Source organism: Aythya ferina (assembly GCF_964211825.1).
Source record: "Aythya ferina genome assembly, chromosome: 4".
In the NCBI taxonomy this organism is placed as follows: domain Eukaryota; kingdom Metazoa; phylum Chordata; class Aves; order Anseriformes; family Anatidae; genus Aythya; species Aythya ferina.
Genome location: NC_140300.1, coordinates 55,310,092 through 55,333,100, shown reverse-complemented (window position 1 = coordinate 55,333,100; position 23,009 = coordinate 55,310,092). Strand labels below are relative to the sequence as shown.

Sequence of the window (23,009 nt, the reverse complement as noted above, 5' to 3'; positions counted from 1 at the left end):
CCCAATGGGATTAAGATTTATTTTAAAGATTGTGTTCCCATTGACCAGCCACCAACCCCCTCACTCCCCAGCAAACCATTCTCATTTCAACAGCATCAGTTGAAAACAAAATACCCTCAGCATACCACAAAAAAAAAAAAAAAAAAAAAAAAAAAAGTATGATGTGATGTGTAAGTACAACTTTTCCACAGAAACTGCAGTGCCATCAGGAAGATTACAGTTTGTAATGACTAGGAAAGATGCTGTTTGCATTTATGTAAATATTTATACAGAACCCAGCAAAAGATCATAGAATGATAGAGTCATGTGGGTTGGAAAAGACCTCCGAGATCAACAAGTTCAAATGCTAACCTAGCATTGCCAAGTCTACCACTAAACCACATCCCTAAGTACCACATCTTCTGAATACCTCCAGGGATGGTGACTCAACCACTTCCCTGGGCAGCCTGTTCCAATGCCCCACAACCCTTTCATCAGAGAAGAAAATTTTCCTAATATCCAACCTAAACCTTCCCTGATGCAACTTCAGGTCATTTCCTTGTGTCCCATCACTTGTTGCTTGGAAGCAGAGACTGACCCCCACCCAGCTACAACCTCCTTTGAGGTAGTTGTAGAAAGTGTTAAGGTCTCCCTTGAGCCTTTTCTCTAAGTGAAATATTGCCAGTTCCCCCCAACTGCCTCTCATAAAACTTGTTCCTTTTGGCCTTTACCTGCCTTATTGCCCTTCTCTGGACTCGCTTGAGCACCTCGATGTCCTTCTTATAGCAAGGGGCCCAAAACTGTACACAGTATTTGAAGTGCAGCCTCACCTGAGCCAAGTACAGGGGGACAGTCACTTCCTTAGTCCTGCTGGCCACTATTTCTGACACAAGCCAGGAAGCTGTTGGCCTTTTTGGCCATCTGAACACACTGCTGGATCATATTCAGCTGGCTATTCACCAATACCCCCAGGTCCCCTTCTGATGAACAGCTTTCCAGCCACTTTTCCTCAGCCTGTTGCACTGCATGGGGTTGTTGAATCCCAACTGCAGGATCCAGCACTTGGCTTTGTTGAAGCTCATACAGTTGGCCTCTGCCATCCAGCCTATCCAGATCCCTCTGCAGAGCCGTCCTATCCTCAAGCAGATCATTCTGCTCCCTGTCCCCATCTTCCAGCTCAGGGGGCTAGGTACCCACAGAACAACTGGTCTTACAATCTTGACTTAAAAACTGGCCACTAGTAATAATTAAAACACAACACCAAGGAAAAAAATACAAACCTCTGGAAAAAATAAAAGAAATTATGGGGGAAGTTATCAGGTTATAGAGCTGTCTCCTAAAATGCTGCATTCCATAGCAGCCCAAGATTTTCATGTTGCAAAATGCATAATTAAAAGCAGGTGTTGTTTTCTTCTCTCTCTCTCCAGAAGTGGCTATCTTTTTCTTTACTTAAAACACAGGTGAACACCTGATCCAGCATCTGCCAATTTATACACACGAAAATTGCTGGAGGTAAGTTGATTTAAGAATACTTGGTACACCTCTGTATTCAAACACTTAATCACAGTTGTTTTTTTTCCCCTCTCAGTTCATTGTACCACAGCTTGTGGAAGGGGGGAATTACTGTAGCTGTTTTTGATAATTTACATGTAGAGAAGACTTTAGGAAAAAAGAGGTAGACAAATCAAAAATGAATTACTAAGAACAGTCTTAAAAACACAGTTTAGTAATGGCACTGATTGTTACAGACCCCTTCAAAATACTACAGGACTTACTCTTCTATGATATTGCCCAGACATTGCCCCAAGCTATGATGTCCTGAAGCCTCAAACACCCTCTAGCAGTGTCACACACTGCTACTCAGTGTGAGACTGCCTGTCTCCCTCCAACAATTCTTGTTCAATGTCTAATGAAAACTGAAGCCAAACTGGAAGCTAATAAAAGATATAAGTTCCAAATAATCCCCTGGTGATAAACACTGCAACTGGTATTCCTTTTCTTTTATATTCCATTTTACAACAGGTATGTGGTTAAAATACATTTAGAAAAGATATAAAAGACTTTATTTGCATAGTAATGTCACATTGTGCTGTTTTCCAGGAAGACCGTTAGTAGCTATTGAGAGAAATAGTGTCAAAGACAATGTTCATTAAAATGGTCATTAATGACAGATTGTGTCCAGTGTGATTTTGAATTCTTGGCTGTGAAACATAAATCCAATAATCTAGAAATAGCTCATCATTTATCAATTTAGTGCCCTGTTTTAACCTACCAGAACACTTACACTTGTTTTGCTTGTAACATGACATTTTCTTCTTTTCAGGTTTCCTGTTACCCATTAAAATATAGTAAAGCTTAAGATATGCTTCCACTTTCATTTCTAATCATCCTTAATAACTTAATAAGAATAATTTCATAAAAACAATTATGGTATTCAAGGAAAACACTGAGAATAACTACGTTAAATTGAAACCTTTACTCAGATTTTATTTTTTTCCTTCTGTGAAACATAACTAAATATTCTGAATTAGAACCATCCAATGCAGAACTTACTTGTAGCATTTCAGTATTGGCCATAGTTGGCTGTTGTATTGCCTTTCTAGAATATACTTAGATTAAACATCACGAGGACTCCTACTAAAAAGAAAACTTTATAAAAAAAAAAAAAGTCATAACACATACATAAACACTTACTGTTACTTCCTTGCTGTAGAATCTATGTTCTCAATGAAAGCTTGAAGTTCGCATTCGATGTTATTGCCTGTTAAGAAGTCAAAACAACATGAATATGTTAATTTAATATAGAATAAGCTTTGAATTGCAACAGCTAATAAGAATCTTTTCATGCCATAAATAAGAAATATACCCACAATAATGTCTAGGAATCGTTTTTTCCCCATGAATTAAGAATCACAAATGCAGGGCAAGTGGAAATTATGTCTTAATAGAGACACTGTCACAGAATGAGCTAAGAAATGCCACCTTGGGACCATGGAAAAAATTCTAGAATGTGCACGAATAAAAAACTAATGAAATGAAAAACAAGCCTTAACTCACTCTAGCATTCCAGCAATAGACACAAATTATTATGATGCAAACTCATTCTCTCATTACTGGCAATACTAATAATTCTAATTCAAATTTGATTTCTTCCTTTTTTTTTTTTTTTTTTTTTTTTTTTTTAAAACATTGATACCAAGCTGATTTTATTTCCACTTTCATTTATTCCATTAGATCTTTGAAGTATCTTGGGTCAGAGAAAAACGTAAGTTTGACCACGTTGCCAATACCATTTTTCTTACTTATAGAGACAATGATTAAATAGCACAACAGGTTCTCTTACAGTGAGATACTCTGATTTTGACATGAAAAGTGGTATTGCCAGAGCAGAAAGAAAGAAATGGAAAAGCAAAACAAGGAACGTTTCACATTGCTTCTTATCTTACAGGAAATCCTACTTGTATTTTCCCTTCCTTACACAGAAATACCCACTTCTAGTAATTGAAGTAGTAAATAATGTTAATTGTATTAAACATTGACAAAGTCAGGCCTATAATGTCCATGAAAGTAGTTAACTTTTTAACACGTAAAGTGTCTCTGAATTCTTAATGCGACTTCCTGCATGCTAAAGGAGTATGAAAAAATCCACATCTATGTGCCTTCGACTATTGAGATTCTATCATTATAAAAACAATATTAAGATAGATAAATATTATCATTCTTGACTGAAGTGATCTCTCAAAGAAAATACATATTTACATCCACTAAAACTTCAGATCTTAATCTGAAGTACTGTTGTAGTTTTCCTCCACAGGCAAGTTTTAATCTTAGGAAGGTGAAATTGTTTTATTTTAAACAAAAACAGCATGTTACAACACATGACATAAAAGTTGAGATTTAATTCAAAAACCAAGATTTTTGTTGTTGTTGTTGCTATGTTGGTAACAGAAATTCCTTATTTGCAGGAGTATCAACAATATAATTGAGACAGAACTCTCAATTTCCTACAGTCCGCAGATCAAAATGTGGGGAAAAAAAGTAAATTATCCAAAGGCTTTATGTATGGGCACAAATACCAGGAGATAAAGGGATAAATGCAGTCAAGCTTAGGCTGGAAGAACTCTGGACAAGTGTCAGGATAATGCTGTGATTAAAAAATAATACTTATGTTAACTGGAGGTCTTGTTGAACCCTGCAGCAATAACAAATAAATAAATAAAAACCCACTGTAAAATACCAGCAAACAGTCTAAATCTGGGGAGATGAAATTAGATGCATGAAATGACAACAGAAGTCTCCAGCTGGTAGTCTAGTGTCATTAGTGTTATCACAGGATGGCTGAGGCTGGCAGGGCCCTCCAGAGCCCATCTGGTCTATCCCCTGCTCAGGCAAGGCCACCTGGAGGTGCTTGCCCAGGACCTCATCCAGGTGGCTTCTGAAGATCTCCAAGCACGGAGACACAACAGCCTCTCTGGGCAACCTGTGCTCAGCCACACACACAGGAGAAAAGTGTTTGCTGATGTTCAGAGGGAACCTTCTGTGCTCCAGTTTTGTGACCATTGCCTTTCTGAAGGCCAATGATCATAAAGCGTGATGCACCATCCTTTTAGTGGTTTTGTAGGCAATGGAGGCAAAAAGGCCTCCAAGAATACCTACAAAGCAAATGTTCAAATAAGGTGTAAACAGTTACAGTAACATCCTCATTCGTTCATGATTTCTGCAATCGGTTTGTAGAATAAACTAGCATCATTTGAAAGTATCAGTGAGCTCAGTGAGCAGGGGAGGTTTTGCAGGAATCATTTAATGCTTGTATTCTAATAAGCAGTTCTCATAAAACAGGATTTTTGCTAAATTAATGTTTAACAGTTTTCAGAAGTATCCCATCCAATAAGAAACTTAAGCACAGGTGGCAGAAGTACAAACCAGTGAAACTACAATATCATTTCCAAGGATTCAATCATATAACAAGGAATAACTGATCAACATTTTCAGATGGTCTGTTTTTATTTAGGTAACCCAATGGTGCATTGAAAGATACCATTGTATCTAACTGTACCCATGATTTACTACATCCAGCTTGATCTAGCTTTGCTAGCATAGGGATGATAGATTCATTTACTTTTTTTTTCCTCTGTATTGAAGCAATAGGAGTAATCATCCAGTTTCCCCAGAAAAGCTTTATTGAAAGCATTGGCATTTTACAATATTTAAAATATTTTCAAATCAAAAAACATAGGTCCTTTGTACTTTTAATAACTTGTTTCAATTGATGGACTAATTTTAAACTTGTTACATCATTTATCTTGAGCTTCCAGAGTTGGAAGAAAAATCGAAAAAGAATTAAGTGAACTGCAAACTCTTAAGAATCAGAAAAAAATTAAGATATCAGATTTGACACACACTGAAGTTTGTTAGTAAGTAATTAGAGTTCTAATGTATGATTGTACAGTAAAATAATTCTTGTACTGAACAAAAGAATAAAGTCAAGGGTACAAATGCATCAATTTACTGAAATAGTAAACACTAAACTGGCCTGTTTTGAGGCACATGTGTTTTCAGTAGGTCTTAAATAAATTATAACTAACACTATTAAAAATGGTGACCTCTTCTAAAGCCAACAATAACATAACTAAAGAGGCATAAGAATCTTAAATCTAGAAAAATCTTGACTTAGTCACTTTTCAGTGTTTGAATTCCCACTGATCTCCTTTTCCTTTCAGAGTTCTCAGGAGAACTGTATCAGGAATCACCTGGCTTACAGAAAATGCAAACCAGAACTTTTAGATGTTACCATCTCCTCTCACCTTCAGCATCAGAAAAACAGAATTTAATTTTAGCACACATATACACGTACCACAGAATTGTAGAACACAGAATGGTTTGGGTTGGGAGGGGCCTTAAAGATCCTCTAATTCCACCCCACCATCACAGGGAGGAACACCCCTCACTACTAGGTTGCCCAAAGCCCCATCCAACTTGGCCCTCAACACTTCCAGGGATGGGGCATCCCTGGGCAATCAGGTATCATCAAATAGGAAAACTTTTAAGAGCCACTACTGCTTCCAATGCCATGTACTTGTAAGAAAAACAAAGAACACCAATGGTGGTTACATTACACTTTCATAAATTACTACAGCAACCTACCCAGTATTTTTGATAGGTATTACAAATATTCTTCTGTAATGTTTTACACATCTCTTCAGACTACGCCAAGAAAAGCCAACTATACTTGTCATGAAAACCATATTCAACTTCCAATATTTCTGACTACTAAATACACAAGTCTAGCCTAAGCTTACGTGATATAAATGAAACTCAAACTGCTCAGCAATAAAGCAATGAAATTAAAGCCTACACATGCTTTTACCATTTTTGCTATAAGAAAGCCTGGAAATAGCTTCCAAAGTGAAAGCCCATTTTGTCTACTTCAAATGCTAGCATTATGAGGCATTTTGTTTTCTGAAGTATAGCGAAAGTGCAGTTACATTTTACTTTCTTGTACAGATTAAAAAACACAATGTAAAATAAGCCGCATATACATAGTTTTGTCCAGTATTACACAGTCATATTTATCCAGATCATGCAACTCAGAATGCTGTTTCTACATTTGCTAGATCATTAAAAAATGAGATGCTTTGTTACAGGTTGAGATGCCTGACAAGATAAACAGTCTCCATCTCTCTTCAAAGTTTTCATTTAACATAACCATTGTTGTGAAGTAAAATGCGTATTTAATTCAACATATGAATTCACAAAGGACAGGCATAATTTATAATATTAGCATTTATAAATATGAATTTAAATACGCATTTATATAAACAATATTATTATATTATAATATTATTTATAATATTAGCATTACTTATAACAATTTTTTGGTTTCACTAAGTTTTCCCATATATATGCTCATATATTTAATAATGAATGCTTAAAAACAAAAATAAGAACAATTAAACCTAGAAATGGGGCATGACCCAAGGGTAAAAGAATGTATTCAATTATTAATTAAAACTTTGGTACTTTAGCATACCTGGTTTATTATATCAGTTTATTTAACGTATCAGTTTATTGCCTTGAACAGGGTTATTAATAAGCCGCCCTCCAAAGATGCTTATCCCAGAAAAAGATACTTGATATTAATCTAACAACTCAACTTGTTCAAAATTGTAAGCTTTGACTCTCTCTCCTGCTAACGGGGTGGCAGGGAACAATAGAGCTCTGCCTACACACACCTGCACTGACAAGCTCTGTGCGGTGAGTGCATGGGAGAGCAAACCAACCATACAACTTTAACATTTGCAACTATTCCTTACAATATTAATGAAAGAAAACCAATGCTAAAGCCTCCCTTGCTTACCTGCCTCAGTAAAGTTCTGGGCCTTCATGCATTTACTTTGGTTTTTGGATCGTACTACAGAGTTGGAGTATGGCATACAGACAGCTGCCTTGTTATATCGTAAGGAAATAGAAGGTACTCAAAGTCAAGAATCCCTTAAGCTATATATAAACACACAAATCCAAGACTTTAAAGCATCTAAGTGGTACTCACCTGGGACTGACTGCACACAGCAGAAGGGCCAATTACAAGATGTACACAGCTAAAATAAAGTAGGATTAAAGCAACAGAATGTGTGCCATGTAAGTTTTGCCCTCACTCTGTAACTGAGAAGTAATACTTAAAATTGCACACAAGGACTAGAAAACACATCAGAATGTACCCAGAGAAGCTCAAGCTGTTTTGTGTATCAAGAGAAGGTTAAGGAGTAAATAACAGCAACATAGTTAGAGGTGGCTCTTAGATCTTGTTGGTATACTTATAGAATTAATGTCTAGACATAGATGTCAAAGAGAACTTAAAAATAGGCCTGAAAGAATGACTAAGGTATAGGGAGGACTAGATCCTTTCTCAAAGCTTCAGTTCAGCCTCGATGTTAGAACTTCATGGAGGAATCACTCAAGGTACTCTGTACTAATAATCATATGGCCTATTTTGTAATTACTTAACATAATACTCTCAAAATAGTGACAAATGTCACTAGATGACACTTTTACGTACAGTTGTAAGTGTAATACTCTGAAACATGTAACTCTTCACCCACAGTTCAGCAATGTTTAAACTCTGAGAAGGTGCCAGTACTGTTAATTTTACAACTTGCCTTCATTGCTCACCACCGCCACAACCCTTCTGTAAGTAGCAAGTACATTTCAACTATTTTGCTGTGGTTTCTCTAAGATGTCAAAGTGAAAGCTTTGCTCATGTATGAAAAGTTTGCTCTCTGTGGCTGTGGGAAAGCATTTATATCAATGACCAATTTGATCACATAAAAAAGTCTGCATGTAAAGAAAAAGCTATCAGTTGCTCTGAGAAAATGTCCAGACTCCTATTTTTCCCCGTACACATGAATTTGGACCTTCAAGTGTTATGAGTTCTGCATCAAAACAATACTAAGTGTGCATGTGCACATTCTTAAGATTCTTAACTTTAATTTGTGCCTCTGCTCAGTAATGTTAACTTAGAGGTGACTGAACCAAATGAACAAATACTAAAGCCTAACTACAATAACATATAGTAAACATGAAGATCTGTAGATAGATAAGGGATCACAAGTAAATATGAACTTTTCACATTTCATATGCACTAAGAAATACAACTAAAGTTAAAACTACCGAGGTTATCCTCTTTCTCCTTTCACTGATGTTGTTGGTTGTCAAAAAAAGTTTAAAAGTTTTAAAAAAAAAGTTTTAGAAGCTTTAAAAGCTAATATTTCTAAGCTGTTGTGTTCAAAAGATAGGCAGAGCATGAGCCTGTAAAGCTAATACTTTTTCCACAGTAACTGCTAGTTCTTCAATATGTTAACTGTAAATATTACATTTCTTTTCTTCTTTTAGAAAAAAGAATAGAACATTAAATTCATCAAGAAGTTGGGTGGTAAGCCAAAGATATCTATGATCAAAATCTGTAGAAGCAGAAATGTTCTGTTTACCTCATTGTCTGAATTATTTTCCATAAATTTTTATCAATATTTCTGTTTAAAGAGGAAAGATTGTCATCAGCACATTTTGTTCCTGGGGCATTTTCTTTTTTCTTTTTTTTTTTTTTTTTTTTTAATTAAATAAGTATGTTGTCCGTCTGTTTTTGTTTTGTTGTTGATATTGTTGGTTTGTGTACTTTTTTTTTTCCTTGAGCTTGGGTGAAAGACAAGGTAGAAGCATAATTAAATATATATATATATATATACACACACACACATTGTGTAAATCTTGCAGACAATCCAGAAGCGTGCAAGATATAAGAACAAAGCCAAATATTTAACTCCATGGCTGGAATTTGTTGATACCAAACCTAAATTAACAATGTACATATCTTATAGTGCAAGAATATATTTGATATTCTTTGATATATTTGATCACCATAACAAATTAGGAACCATACAATTGCTTGTCACCTCCAAAAATTCAAAATAAGTTGTCCTCAAAACCAACCAAACAAAACCCAGCAAGAACAATAAAAACACAAATCCAAAACACACAGATGTAGAGGCTGAGCTGTAAGTTTGCTCCCCAGTTTACAATCCATACCCTCCAAAATAATTGTTTCCACTACTCACAATGAAATCTGTGTAACAGATCAATGTGAAAATTGAAGGTCTACTGGTTTTGAATGAAGTTGGAGATCAGATATTGTAAATCAGTTAATTATCACTGTATGTAGTTAGTAATGAGCTACATTTATTCTTTTTGAACAATTGTATCCCAAAGTTGTTCACATATGCAGTTATGTAGAATGCAAGGTGCAGCATAAGAGGAGCAACCCACTGGTAGAGATGTAACAAGGAGCTATCTAATGGCAGGCCAAGCAGAGCTGATGGTACTACTAACAGGGACAAACACTTATTTAGAAAAAAAAAAAAAAAAAAAAAAAGCTGGAAAGCAATGTTTATCTTCACTAAATAGTCTGACCATTTCCAGGACAGGAACTAACAGAAGAAATGACTGAACCCCCCAACTGTGAGATTTGGACAGATTGAAAAGGAAAACTGGCTGATACCCCCCCCCCCCAACTGCCCCTTGACCAAAAGGGAAAGCAGGACACCTGTGGATGAAAGAGGAGGCTTTCTACAGACCTGTACATTTTATGAGCTTTAGAGCTAATTTAACTATTTGGTGTCTTATTAAAAATAAATCTCATTTTACCTTAACATTACTTAATGTCCCACAATAATCACAGTACTAGCAAGATGTTCCTCATCCAGGGCTGCAGCAAGTCTGCGGACTGTGGCAAATGAGCACACTGAGAAGCGTCCTACCTATCAAGCACACCTTCCACTTGACTAAACCATAGCAGTGCGACATGTGCCCTGTTTTCAGCCTCACGTACCAGGTAGAGAGCTGGCAGCACGTGAATCAGAGCAGTAAGAAGTGTCTGCCAGTAACAGGAAGCCACAAAGGGCTGACAGGGTTTAAGATACCAAGGGGCACACTGGATGATATTCAAGAAAAAAAAAAAAAAAGAGAGAAAGAATCAAGCCATCAGATCTTGAAGTTGTGGATATAAAAATGTACAAAATCATGTGGAATAAGCATAAGCACATTCAAATCAATTCAACGTTGCTAATCAATGTTTTATTAAATCACTTCATAAACTCAATGGTTATTTAACAGTTTCTGGGAGATCCATTTCATAACAGCTGTATGGACACACTTTGGAAAAAAAAAAGCTGACAAAAATACTGCTTTAACGAATAATTTAAGGATGAACTAAATCCAAAAAATAGTAGTAAAAAAATCACAGAAAAGTCAGTTAAAGTTCTACAGAAATCAGTTTCTATACGGTGAATCACAAAGAAACAATTTTACTATGCACAAGAAATTCATCACATCCCTGTGAGCAAAGGTAAGTCCCTACTAATAGAACACTGAAAAGAAAACCTCATTCTGATTCTACTTCTGGCTTAATATAGCCCCTCTTGTGCTTCACTCATATTGTACATATACTCATTTAGTTATGAAGTCAATTAAAAGGCCTCCCTTTCACTGAGATTTTTGATAAATTAATTCATTTCTTTGCATAGAATAGCTTACTACTATTTCCTCTTAGAAACCTGAAAAACTGATGATCTGAATTCTGAAAACAATTTCTGTTTAGAGGAAGAGAACAGAAATAACAGTACTTAATTCACTGTTACTTCATTCACACAAGCTCAGACACAGGAACAGAGAGAAACTTCACTGCCTGCATCGAAAATTGTTGGATATTTTCACAAAGATGCACATTGGTGAAGAGAAGCAACAAAAGATGTAGCAGCAAAAACAAGAAAATGTGATGGAAACATTTTTGAATCCAAACATTACCTAGAAAAGGGCCTGGACTGTGAGCGTGTCCTTTGTACAACATGTGCAGGGAAACATGTCCTAGATGTTATTTACTCCAAAGTTATATTAGCATAGAAATCTCACTTGATCAGCACCTAACAGTATGGATCTGATCTAACAATCCTACACTTCAGAGGCAAGGCCTGTGTCAGTAAGACAGATTACATATATATATATAAAATTGTTGTGTAATATAATCATTCTGTGCTATACTGCACAAAATCATATAGATATATGAACTCAGTCAAGCACTGGCTCAGACATCCACACCACCTTTTACTGTGTGGTGCCAAAATACCTTTACCCTGTGTTGGGTTGCGATTTTTTTGGGTTATGTATATATTTCTTTCTTTTTTTTTTTTTTTTTTTTTTCCCCAAAATCACTGGTACAATAGCATCCCAAACTCAGCTGTACTAAATAGAGCATAACTGCAGCACATAGCTTCTCTCTACACACCCTTTTTTTGCTCCTCTCTCCTAAATAACATCTGCTATTTGTCTGCTATTTAGAATACGTGACCTACGGTTGGGATCAGACTCATTTTTTCCCAGGTTTTCACATTTCAACAGCACTTTTTTTTTTTTCCCCAGAGAGAAAGGAAGAGTCCTCAGAGGACATCAAGACTTCAAGGATACTAAATGAAAAGAACTTGTTCGCTCCTAAAGTAAGCAGCCATTAAAGTGCATTAAAGTGCAAAGATGTGTTTAAAAAAAAAAAAAAAAAAAAGGAAAGGAAAGGAAAAAAAAGAACAGTACTCTAAAAAAGCTTTAAAGTACTGATGATTAAATAAATAATACTTTTGAAAAAAATCTACTGTATAGGTCAGAGCTCCATAGTGTATCATTTAAAGTAGGGTTGCAAGAAGCAGTATTATGGTTAGCAGTAATTAGCAGGAAATGGGAGTGAAAAGAAGCAAGTTCATCTTTTAAAGGCATCAAAAAAGAATATACAAAGAAATTTCTCTTTCACTTCTCATGCATGTGACATTTCCTATGCCTTTGGAAAGTTGATTTAAAAAAAAAAAAGTCTGAAACAAGCTTTCATATAAGGAAGGAGTAATTGGAGTGACCCAGCTTTCTATGGCTGCCAGTTGTTTTTAATAACTTCTTAAACCATAGACATAACAGTGAACTGATATTTACTTTAAGTTTGTCACTGAAGATGCCTTTTAAAAATCCTATTTACAGTTAGCTTTCTAATTCACACTGTCTTAAGTGTTTCCCATACTTCAACTTTCCTCAGACCAGACACATTTGTTCGTCAAGGTGGCGTTCAGCAGATGGAAGCACCTTTATTCTGCAGCTTCTGTATGGACACCTGCAGTTAGTGTGCATATGGAGTGGACAAGTGAGTCATAGGAGAAAGAGTGATTTAGTCACTTGTTTTAGCAAATATAACTGGTTTGCTTGTAATTAGAGGAAAGACCTTTAAAGTGGGTCTGACAAAGTATATAGTTCTTATTCTTACCTTAAGAAACTCCCCTTGAGAAATACATGGCAAGAACAGAATGGGATAAAAGAACAAGACAAGATGTGGTGAAACAGGACTAGAAAGAAAATGACAAAGAGGGAATTAGAAGGAGAGTAAGAAGCAAAAATGAATGGTGATAAAAGAAAGTGGTCAAGGAGGAAAACATCAAAAATGTATGAAAATTCTTAAAAAGAAAAACACATGGGAAAATAAGTAGCAGAACAAAAAAGGGGCTAGATTAAAATTTGGCTGGAAAGAATTACAAATGTAGCAAAGCACTGTGTAATGCAGTAATGAATAAAAGAAGGCATACAAGGAATAGTACTTGAAGAAGCAATCAATAGGAGCAAGGTTCCTCATGTCCAGCCTGATGGTTAAGGCTTAGAGCATGCTATGCTGCGAGAGGGGAACCCTGTGCCTCAGAGCTACCAGGACCACCCCCCCCACACACACACACCCCAAAGCCTGGAAAGGACTCCTGAAACGCTCCCCACTCACTGCTACTCCTACTAATTAGGAATACTGCACAGAGAAGCTCAGTACAACTTGTAGGAACACCGCCTGTAGCTCCTGTAACCAACACAGCAGCATATCTGCCTCTGGTAGCTCTTATTAGTCATTACCAAGCTCTTCCTAAGAGCCTGTTAGCCTATCAGCACTGGCTTGTAAAAAGTTACTAGCACTTGGAAGAAAGCAGGGTGCCTTAACAGCACTCAGCCTTATCTTCTCTTATCATCCCTTCTTTGCATGCCCAGTATTACACTGCAAATCTGCACTGCATGATTCACACTGGGTTTGGCTAAGAAGCTGGTAACGCTGCAACTGTCCCGAGCCATTTCCACCCAGTTAGTTTCACAGCAGTGTTAATCTCTGTGTTAAGATCTCCTACAGGTTTGGTAAGCAATATCCCCCTGCCTCCGGCAGAACTAGCGGTGGACACAGAGTAAAATGAGGATGTAAACCCTTGTCTAGCCTTCTCCAAGATTTGTATACTGAATTTTACAAAACAAAAGATGGGACCAGCTATTTCATTCCAGTTCCCTTGTCACAATATCACCTACTTTTCCACAGAGAATTTAAGACTGCTTTCAGGCAGAAGGGGTTACCCCCTGGACCCACATCTGCCTAGCTCTGGATGCATCCGGGCTCCCTGGGGCCTTCTGTCCCCACACCACAGGCCCTCAGCTGCTGACAGTGCCAGGCCCTGCACAGCCAAGGGCCCATCGTGAGGAGGTGCCTTTGGGGCACCCTCAAAGGCTGGAGATCCTGGGGATATCACAGCTTGAGTCACTGAGCTGTGTAGGTTGACTAAAGTCTGACTGGGCTTGGTAGAGGCCTGGTGGTCTCCCCCACTCTGTAAATGCCCCATAACACCACAGACTCACACAAGCAGGGAGCCAACAAAGGGGACAAACGAACACAGACCCCAGCTGGCCACCAGCAGGGACACCCTGATGCCAGCTGCCAGGGAAGGCACAACTCGGCCCAGCACAGCTCAAAGGTGGTGATGATCTGGGGAAATACAGGCGGAGCGGAGACTCAGGCCCCAGGCGAGAGTAGCAATTCATGCATCTATTATTTAGAAAAAAGGCCTTGAAAAATCAACTGACTGCAACTACCTATCTAGCTGCAATATAGAAAAACTAAAACTTTTCATTTTAACACTTTTTTTTTTTTTTTTTTTTTTCCCATTTTTACTCAATTTACATCTCCTGTGAGTAATTGCCTACATGGTGCCAGAAACTGAAAGAAATCCCAGGCGCCCCTCTCCTGGCGCGTCACACTTCTGCTCAGCCACAGGGCGTGCAGCCCTGCTGTTTTTGGCTGCCTTTACAGGAGCAGCATCTGGACTTGTTGCAGCTTTTCCCTCAGCCACAAAGACAGTTTCCTACAGTTTCTTCTTCATCAGCATGCTTATAGCACTATCTGTGTCTTTCTTTTCATCCTTCTGAACTTTCCTCCTTTTTCCACTCCACCAGTTCAGCTACCTCTCCATTTTTAGCCATCTCCACAAACGATGCATGACCTCTATCATCTGCCTACTTTCTTAGAGTAGAACCTTGGTACGTTTACTTTCATAATGTAACAAACAACTTAAAAACAAACAAACAAACAAACAAAAACCCTCTCCATAACAGCCCAGCCTTACCTCCTCCAACAGTTAAAAGCGACAAGCTCCCCAAATCCTGTACTTTCTACAGAACAAGCCCTCACTGAGGCACCAAGCAACCATCCCAGCTGTGCTCCATTAGCTTCAATAGGCACCACCTGCTTGTTTTTATTACCACCCCCTCAAAACCAACACCACCACCCACAAATGATATAAAGCTAGAGTTTATGCTATATGTGTTTTGTAAGGTCTTAAAATGCAAAACATATTGTTACTGTAATAACAAGCATTTCATTATTATGAGTGTGTCTTCTGTAGCAGAACGATAGTTTTCCCAAACCTTTGAGAAAGATGCTCTTGGGAGGGGCAGTCAGCTGCATAGGGTAGCTAGCAGAAGCAGTAGCAGATATTTTCTGTGGTCACCAGGATGTTAATGGACAATGTTTTTCACTCTGACATACTATTGACTGTAACCTGAACAATGCTCCTGAACATTGTTTTGCCTAAACTTCCACTTTTTCCCCCTTTCTTCTCCCATCTTTAAGTTACTTTCTAACATCTTTCATCATGCTTACCATTTTTTTTCCTTTTATATTGTTTTACAAAAAATTTATTTAATCTAAAACTATTTATAAAGTCAAACAGAAATACAAAATGAACATAGTCTATTTATTCAAATCATTAATCTATTCATAATTCTCTGAGTTTGCAACCCTTTTGTCACCTGGGTTTTTACACTGTCAAGCATTTAGTATGTTGTTATATAGCAGGCTGGAGCCCAGATCTTCACTGGAGTGCAATAGTACCAGAATTATAATAATAAATAGTTATGTGCTCTCTCTTTTCTGCAGTTATTTAACATAATTATTACCAGAGTAATACCATTACATGTCTATCTCCAGATGTTTTCCTGAGAAAATGGAAACAATAACATGAAGCATGGCTTACCATTAAACAAAGTGAAAATATATTGTTGGGAACGAATTACAGTACTGACGGAAAGTAACAGCATAGCTCATCACAAACACTAAAGAGATTGTTCCTTTTCCTTTGGATGTAAGAAAGTTGTGGTTGCAGACAATTACTGGATTTGTCAACAGAATAAGCAGGAGAACCCTGATGTAAAGACAAGTGAATGACGTGTGTTAAACCAAAATTTAAATTTGGATACAATTCAAACCTATAAAGTTTGTAATTCTTAGGGAAAAAAAAAAAAAAAAAAGAAAAAGAAATAATGCTGAGGCGTAACTTCCTGACAGGGTCATGTATGCAGCTGTGTCCAATTTTCCTTTTTCTTGAAGTATTCAGAGAAACTGAATTCCTACTTTTTCCTCCCTACCACCTCAAAAATAAAATGAAAAATATTTTATACAAATTGCTTGGGTTCAGAATTTATTTAAGCTTTAATCTTGATGAAAAGAACTATGATTGCAAATGCCAGAGTGATAGAAAAAAATTCAGCTCAAATGGTTTTACATTTGTAAAATAGTTGTCTCATTGATTAAACAGTTCTGACTGTTCATGGGTAGCTTTGTGTCTCTATGTAATAGTGACAGCAAGGGTGGACATTCATAAAATATATGCCAGAAATATATAAATATTTAAACCGAGCAAGGAAATATATTTGAACAGAAAAAAAAAAAAAAAAAAAAAAAAAAAAAAGAGGAAAAGATTATTCTAAATATCTCTGGATACACAATGCTTACATATACAATGTGGCACAATACCCATTAGTCTACCATTAGAATTTTTCCCTTATTTTGTGACCTCATTTTTTGTATCTGGTCACTGACACTGATATACTAGTAGACATAGCAGTTTTAAATTGGTTATCACATAATCTATGCGTATTCCTTTGATCATGTCCAATACTGCTTACTTGACTACATTATGCATTTCATAGGAAATTAATCTTACCCAACTCAATAATTAACTTTACACTCAAAAAATTCAACTTTTGCTGCTCTTCCAAGCCAATTTTATAAAAAATAAAAATAAAATAATATCTCTGTGCATGTTTTCTAAAATAGATTTTTAAAGAACATTTCTTAATATCAGTTCCAGTAAGTTTTCACTTTCATTATATAGATTTCAATATTTCATCATATATATTCTGACCTTCAGTAATGAGGAAGGGTCAAGTCTATAAGGGTCAACTCTCTTGAAGATCTGTACTGTTTTCTAAGATTTTTCCAGTTTCTATTTACTAATCCAAGAGGCCTATTTCAAAAGGTCTAATTTGAAATTGCATCAAATTACTTGTGAATTTTAGACAACTCTAGTAAAATGGTTAAGGCGTTTACATTCTGTGCAATACAGTTATAAAGACAGGATACTAAAGGTTATTTTTTGAATGCTTTAGATAAGATTACTGATTGCAACTACAGTAACATAACTTCCTACATCAGGAAAATTTCTCTTTTCAATGAATGTCAATGACAATAAATAGAAGTTTGCAGACTATTACCATTAACCTGTTGATACATAGTCAGACCTCTGAGATTGTAAAGAGTTGTCATAAATGTCTACTGCAGGCATTAATAGCCACTATGCAATCATATTCTGATCAGAAATGAAATAATACTAGTAACTGAGGGCTACATTTACAGATTAAAAATAAATAAATAAATAAATAATAGTGCTGTTATTACATAGAAAATGTTCTCTGCATTTTTACAAGCTGTTCTTCAAAATTTATTTTATACATAATTTTGCTTATTAGAACTTGTATGTTGTTTCAGTATTGGAGACTGAAACAAAAGAAAATTGAAAATTACTCAGGTAAGCAAGTGAACAATTCACGAAATGATCATCATAATAGAAAAATTTCAAGACAATACACATTGTCTTGAAACTAGTAACTGAAAATACAGTGAAGATGTTAGTTCTAACATCTGAACTTTAGGAAAGTGCTTTGCAATTGTTGCCCTTTTAACATGATTTGCTATTATATACTTTTGAGGTGCTTTGGAGGTAATTAGTGAACAAAGTAATACAAAGGTAAGTTGCTTGAAAACTGTATTTTCATTTATTCAAAATATAAATATTTCTTTTTAAATTCCATAATTACCAATATGCAAACTGAAACTGCCTTGACAAATTTATATAAGCTTATCTGCAAAATGTCTTTTTTGAAACTGATGAATAATTCTTACCTTAAACTAAGAACTCTTTTTACTCTCTTTGTCCTTCCATAATTTCTACAGAAATATAAGCAAATCTTGTGGGAAAAGAAAAAAAAAAAATGAACATCTGAACATTGCCACTGTCTTTTACTAGGGGAAGAAAAATGGGTTATTGGTTTTGAAACATATGATTTTATATAACAACTTTTTTAAGACATTACTTAACACAGTCTCTGTTCTTTGGTGTAACTTGTTCAGAGCAATGCTGGCTGAGCATGCAGTTGCACAAATTCCTCCTCTAAACCAGATGGCACTATTTTACTTCACACCCATCACCTCTTGAATTAAGCAACTTTGTTCAAGGCACTCCATTTATCATTCTCTGAAGGTATGAAAAGCTAGATCAAATGCATTCTACTTCTTTATTTTTAAATGGTTTAATTATTAACTTGAAAGGAACTTTTATGTTCAAAGACTGAAAGTTTGTAAGGAACCTTTCTAGTGAACATCAGCTTCTTAAAAACAGAGGTGAAGTCTGAAGAGTCATTCAATTTATGTATCTAATTCAGGACTCAGACACAACATGTCAACTAACTGCATCCACATTAGACAGGTTATTAGGTACCTGGCCCAGCAGTACTGTCAAAGAACAGGAAGGATTCTGGCAAGCTAAAAAAAGAAATTGCTCCTTTGTTTGTCATGTAGGCAGGTATGTCTGTGCTAAGAAGCATGAATTTTTATCAAGATGCAGCAGCAGTGGGTTAATCTAGTCAAAGACAGGGTAAGAGGTTGATTCTTACTGTATTCTATCTGAAACATATGAATTAGTGGCTTAAGTCCTTTCCAGGCTGGGAATGTTTTCCATAACCAGTCAAATTCTCCAGAGCTCAGGCCTCTTCTGGGCTATAGGTTACAGGCTTCCGTATACAACCCCCAAACCCTGTGACTACATCTTCCTGTTCTTTATCCTTCTTTCCCCCTCCCCCCCCCCCACTCCTTTTTTTTTTTTTTTTTTTTTTTTAATCTTTCTGAAAGTGCTTTATCTTTTCATCTCAAAAAGGGAAGCAACCAAGAGAAAAAAATCTCTTATCCTAGCCAAGTTAACATCCGTAGATGCAGTGAAAATATTCATAGAATCATAGAATCACAGAATATCCTGAGTTGGAAGGGACCCTTAAGGATCATCAAGTCCAACTCTTGACACCGCACAGGTCTACCCAAAAGTTCAGACCATGTGCAATCTCTTCTTAAATTCAGACAGGCTCGGTGCAGTGACCACTCCCCTGGGGAGCCTGTTCCAGTGTGCAACCACCCTCTCTGTGAAGAACCCCCTCCTGATGTCAAGCCTAAATTTCCCCTGCCTCAGCTTAACCCCGTTCCCGCAACTATTCCCATTAGTCTCTATGATTACTCAGTTTGGTGGCAGATTTTTTCTATCAAAACTAGCTTACTTAAAACTGGCTAGGATAGAGCAATTCAGTTTGAACAGATCCATCACTCTCAAGAATGATGCATAAAATCTATTAGCAAAAACAGCAAAGAAGAGAACAACAACAACAACAAAACACACTTATAAAAAAAAATCGAGGTAGAAACTGGTATTTAACTCTTAATTTCTACTATACTAGATTTTCTAAGCACATGAAATTGGTATTCTCTGGATTCTTTACCAATGGTCATCTTTGGAAAAAAATAAAGTGACATGTTTTTCCCTGATGCATCAGCAAACTCTTAGATTTAAAAGTTCTTGCTAGAAAGGATTATAAATGTTAAAATATTTTCATTATCTTTCTTAAGAATAGCTGTTTGGAAATTACTGGCTTTTAAGTCCACAAATTCAACCAAAATTTTATTTCTGATTCTCTGGCTACTTTAGGAAATTGGCATATTTCTTTCCCTTATCTAAAGGTACATATGTTTCCACATTCATTTAGAGACATATACATAATCCACACACATCTGATTATTTCTATTTCCTTATTTTTCCAAGTACTTTAGGACACACTGAAATGAAAAGACATAATTATGTCTGTGACCTCAGAAATTGTGGTTTTCTATTTCTTGTAAGAGGTACCACATTAAAGAAAAAATGAAGTGTATACAAAAATGGAAGGGAAAAAGATAACAAAAAAAAAATAAATAATGAAATGCAGAAAAAAATAGCAAAGATGGAAGAGAACAAATCTAGGAAGCAGAACCAGAAATAAAAGCAGAGATGCATGAGATATGAAATGAACTGAAGTAAAAGTCAAATAAGGATCAACTGGAAGAATTCAGAATAGATTAAATGATGAAAAAAAATGAGAATGCAATACAAACCTATAAAATAGGTGAGTGGCAGGAGGAATTGTCCTAAGAGAAATTTGTAGAACCAAAAATGAAAAGAGAGTATGTGCACATTTTTGAAGTAAGATTAGAAGAAGTAAAATCAGGACAACTTGACTGAAGCCGATCTTGGAAATAATTGCCAGAAATCTTTTGGTGCTTCCATCCCTAATGTTCAGTTATTCTCCTTTGATAGTTTTCCACAAATTGAACAGATGATACAGTATTTCAAAAGCCAATAAAGTACTATATGGCCAGAAATAAGCTATCTTAACTAGTGCAGGAAATGCTAGAGCAATTACAATAATGACTCATCATTAAAATTATTCTTCTTTTCTAAAGTGGTCATAGCTGCAAACAGCTTATGATTATCTGAAAGTAGCCAGTCTTCAAAAGAAAGGCCAGAAGTATTTTTGTTGAAGAAGTCAATTGAATGCTCATTGTGCCTTTTACCATTACCCTTTTCCTACCTCGGAAGGGTTATTTCCTCCTTTGTCACCTCATTTATATTCTACAGTATAAGGTTCATTGATTACAATCAGGAGAAAAACTTACAATGAAGTGAATTATAACTTCTATTCACAGAGGCCTGTAGACTTGCAGTAAAAGTTGCAGATAATATCCCTAAGGCTTCTGAGATACAGCATGGCAGAAAATTGCTTCATATTGCTTAATTTGGAAACATTAACATAATGGAAGACAATCAATAGGCTCTAATAATTACAGCAAAACCACACAATTCCCACAAGTAAACATGTGCTTTATGTGGTATACAAATTGCTATCCTGTAAAATGCATAATTACATTCTCTGTAAAGCTATTCATCAGAAAACACAACTATCTCGTTATACTCTTGAGGGTATTTCAAAACTTCATTCTGTAATCCTGGCAGTATCAGTTAAAACAAGGTCTAAGAGCAAACAATAGGAAGCAGGAGCTGAGACAGTTACATCTTCAGGTATTTGAATGAAAGAAACATCACGGGAACAGAATTCCGAAACCTGCTTCTATCTGTAACTAACAAGAATAGAAAAACAATTTTTGAAGGAACATTTGGGCTTTACAATGGGACAAATTCCCTCAGCAGCTAGAACCGCTGGCTGGCGGAGACGTCCTCAGAGTTAAGTGAAGATGGTTTCTTGTGCCACTAAAGACCAGTGAAAGATCTTGAAATACCCTTCTGGGAATAGGCTCCCCGTGTGAGAGATCAGTAATAATTGAACCAGCTTTTTTTCTCCCAATATAATGTCTTTCCTTCTCTCCTATTCTTGTCACAGGCATTGAAGAGACTCTTAGTGGTTTTTATGTACTATGAACTTTTACTTTATTATAAAAATACCGCTGGAATAGCCTAGTGACAATAAAACTTACTCACTGCAATACCCCTAATTTTGACGAATTGCAGTTCATCAAAGTTACAATGGAGCTAAAAATAGAGTGCTATGTTTTATCCTTAATATGTGAGCTGAATTCAGAAGCACTGTGGTACTTAAACATAGAAGACTGACTAGATTCAGGGCAGAGACATACAGAAAAAGTATCAGGATTTTGGCTTAGAAATGTATATTGCAGAAGTGTTTCTTCCAGGCTGCTTTGAAACCCTCCAAACACATCAGACTGTTCACAGACTAAGTGTTTTTGCATAAGCAGGACGTATGTATCTAAGCAGGAGGATTCCTCCTAGCATATAATGTAGCTGCTAATAATGTTGATCTATGATTTATTCAGCCATTTGCCTTATTGGCAGAAGTCCTGTGTGGTCTATACTCACAACATAATTAGCTTTTCAGATGCTAAGTAGGCTCTCTTTAAGTACAGATAAGTTAAAGTACAAATAAATATGGATTACACCTGATATTGGAGTGCAAATCCGATGTTGAAAATGGCAACAATTTCCCAATATTACAACTGATACCCAATAGTATAACACAGTTTTTCTTTGGTCATTTTCTTGCTACATTTTTCTATACCTTACAATCTGATTTGATAACAACTTTGTTCAGGATCCCTCAGCCTGCACAGTCCTAAATGCTGTCTTGCCTCCCACAGAAATAATGTTATCACTCTGCCTGAGACCACGTAAAAACATTCATGGGCCACCTGAATCCTAGCAACTTCTTAACCTTTATATTCTCAGATTTGAAATTGTAAAATCACTTAAAAATACAAAATGTGCTCATTTTGAGTAAGAGAAATAATAATATACCAACCCTTTCTGTTCATAAAGGAGATTGAGAACTTTAGATTTGCATTCCTGCCTGTTGCAATTCGAACTAAATTTTTTAACTTAAAACTGTAAAGAAGTATTTGTTTGTTTGTTTGTTTACATGAACCAATCACTAATGAAAGGACCAACATTATACCAGTAACCACTGTGGGATCCCCAGCTGTTTTCCAGGCTGCTAAGAAATGTTGAACCTAGCTAGGGTTCCCGGATTTAGTTCCCGACATATGCAATGGTATTTAAGAATTACTTCTGTTTTTCAACAATCTGGTCCATTAGGCCTGCACATATTTCTGCTCTACTCCAGGTCCTTTGTTTCAAATTTTCTTTACTCAGCCCCAACTACTTGTCCATTTCCGCTCTTCCTTGTTTCCTCCCCTCCATACCTTTCTGTTACCCTTG

At 36.2% G+C, this 23,009-nt stretch overlaps 1 protein-coding gene across 12 annotated transcripts in view; it reads right to left on the bottom strand.

The window, feature by feature from the left end:
- Positions 1 to 23,009, bottom strand: part of TENM3 (teneurin transmembrane protein 3) — a 1,337,386-nt gene that overhangs the window by 984,827 nt on the left and 329,550 nt on the right. For all 12 annotated transcript variants that reach the window (XM_084518183.1, XM_084518194.1, XM_084518190.1 and 9 more), the window contains exon 4: positions 2,674 to 2,740. The gene's annotated coding sequence lies outside the window, so the exon portion shown is untranslated. The remainder of the gene's footprint in view (positions 1 to 2,673; positions 2,741 to 23,009) is intronic.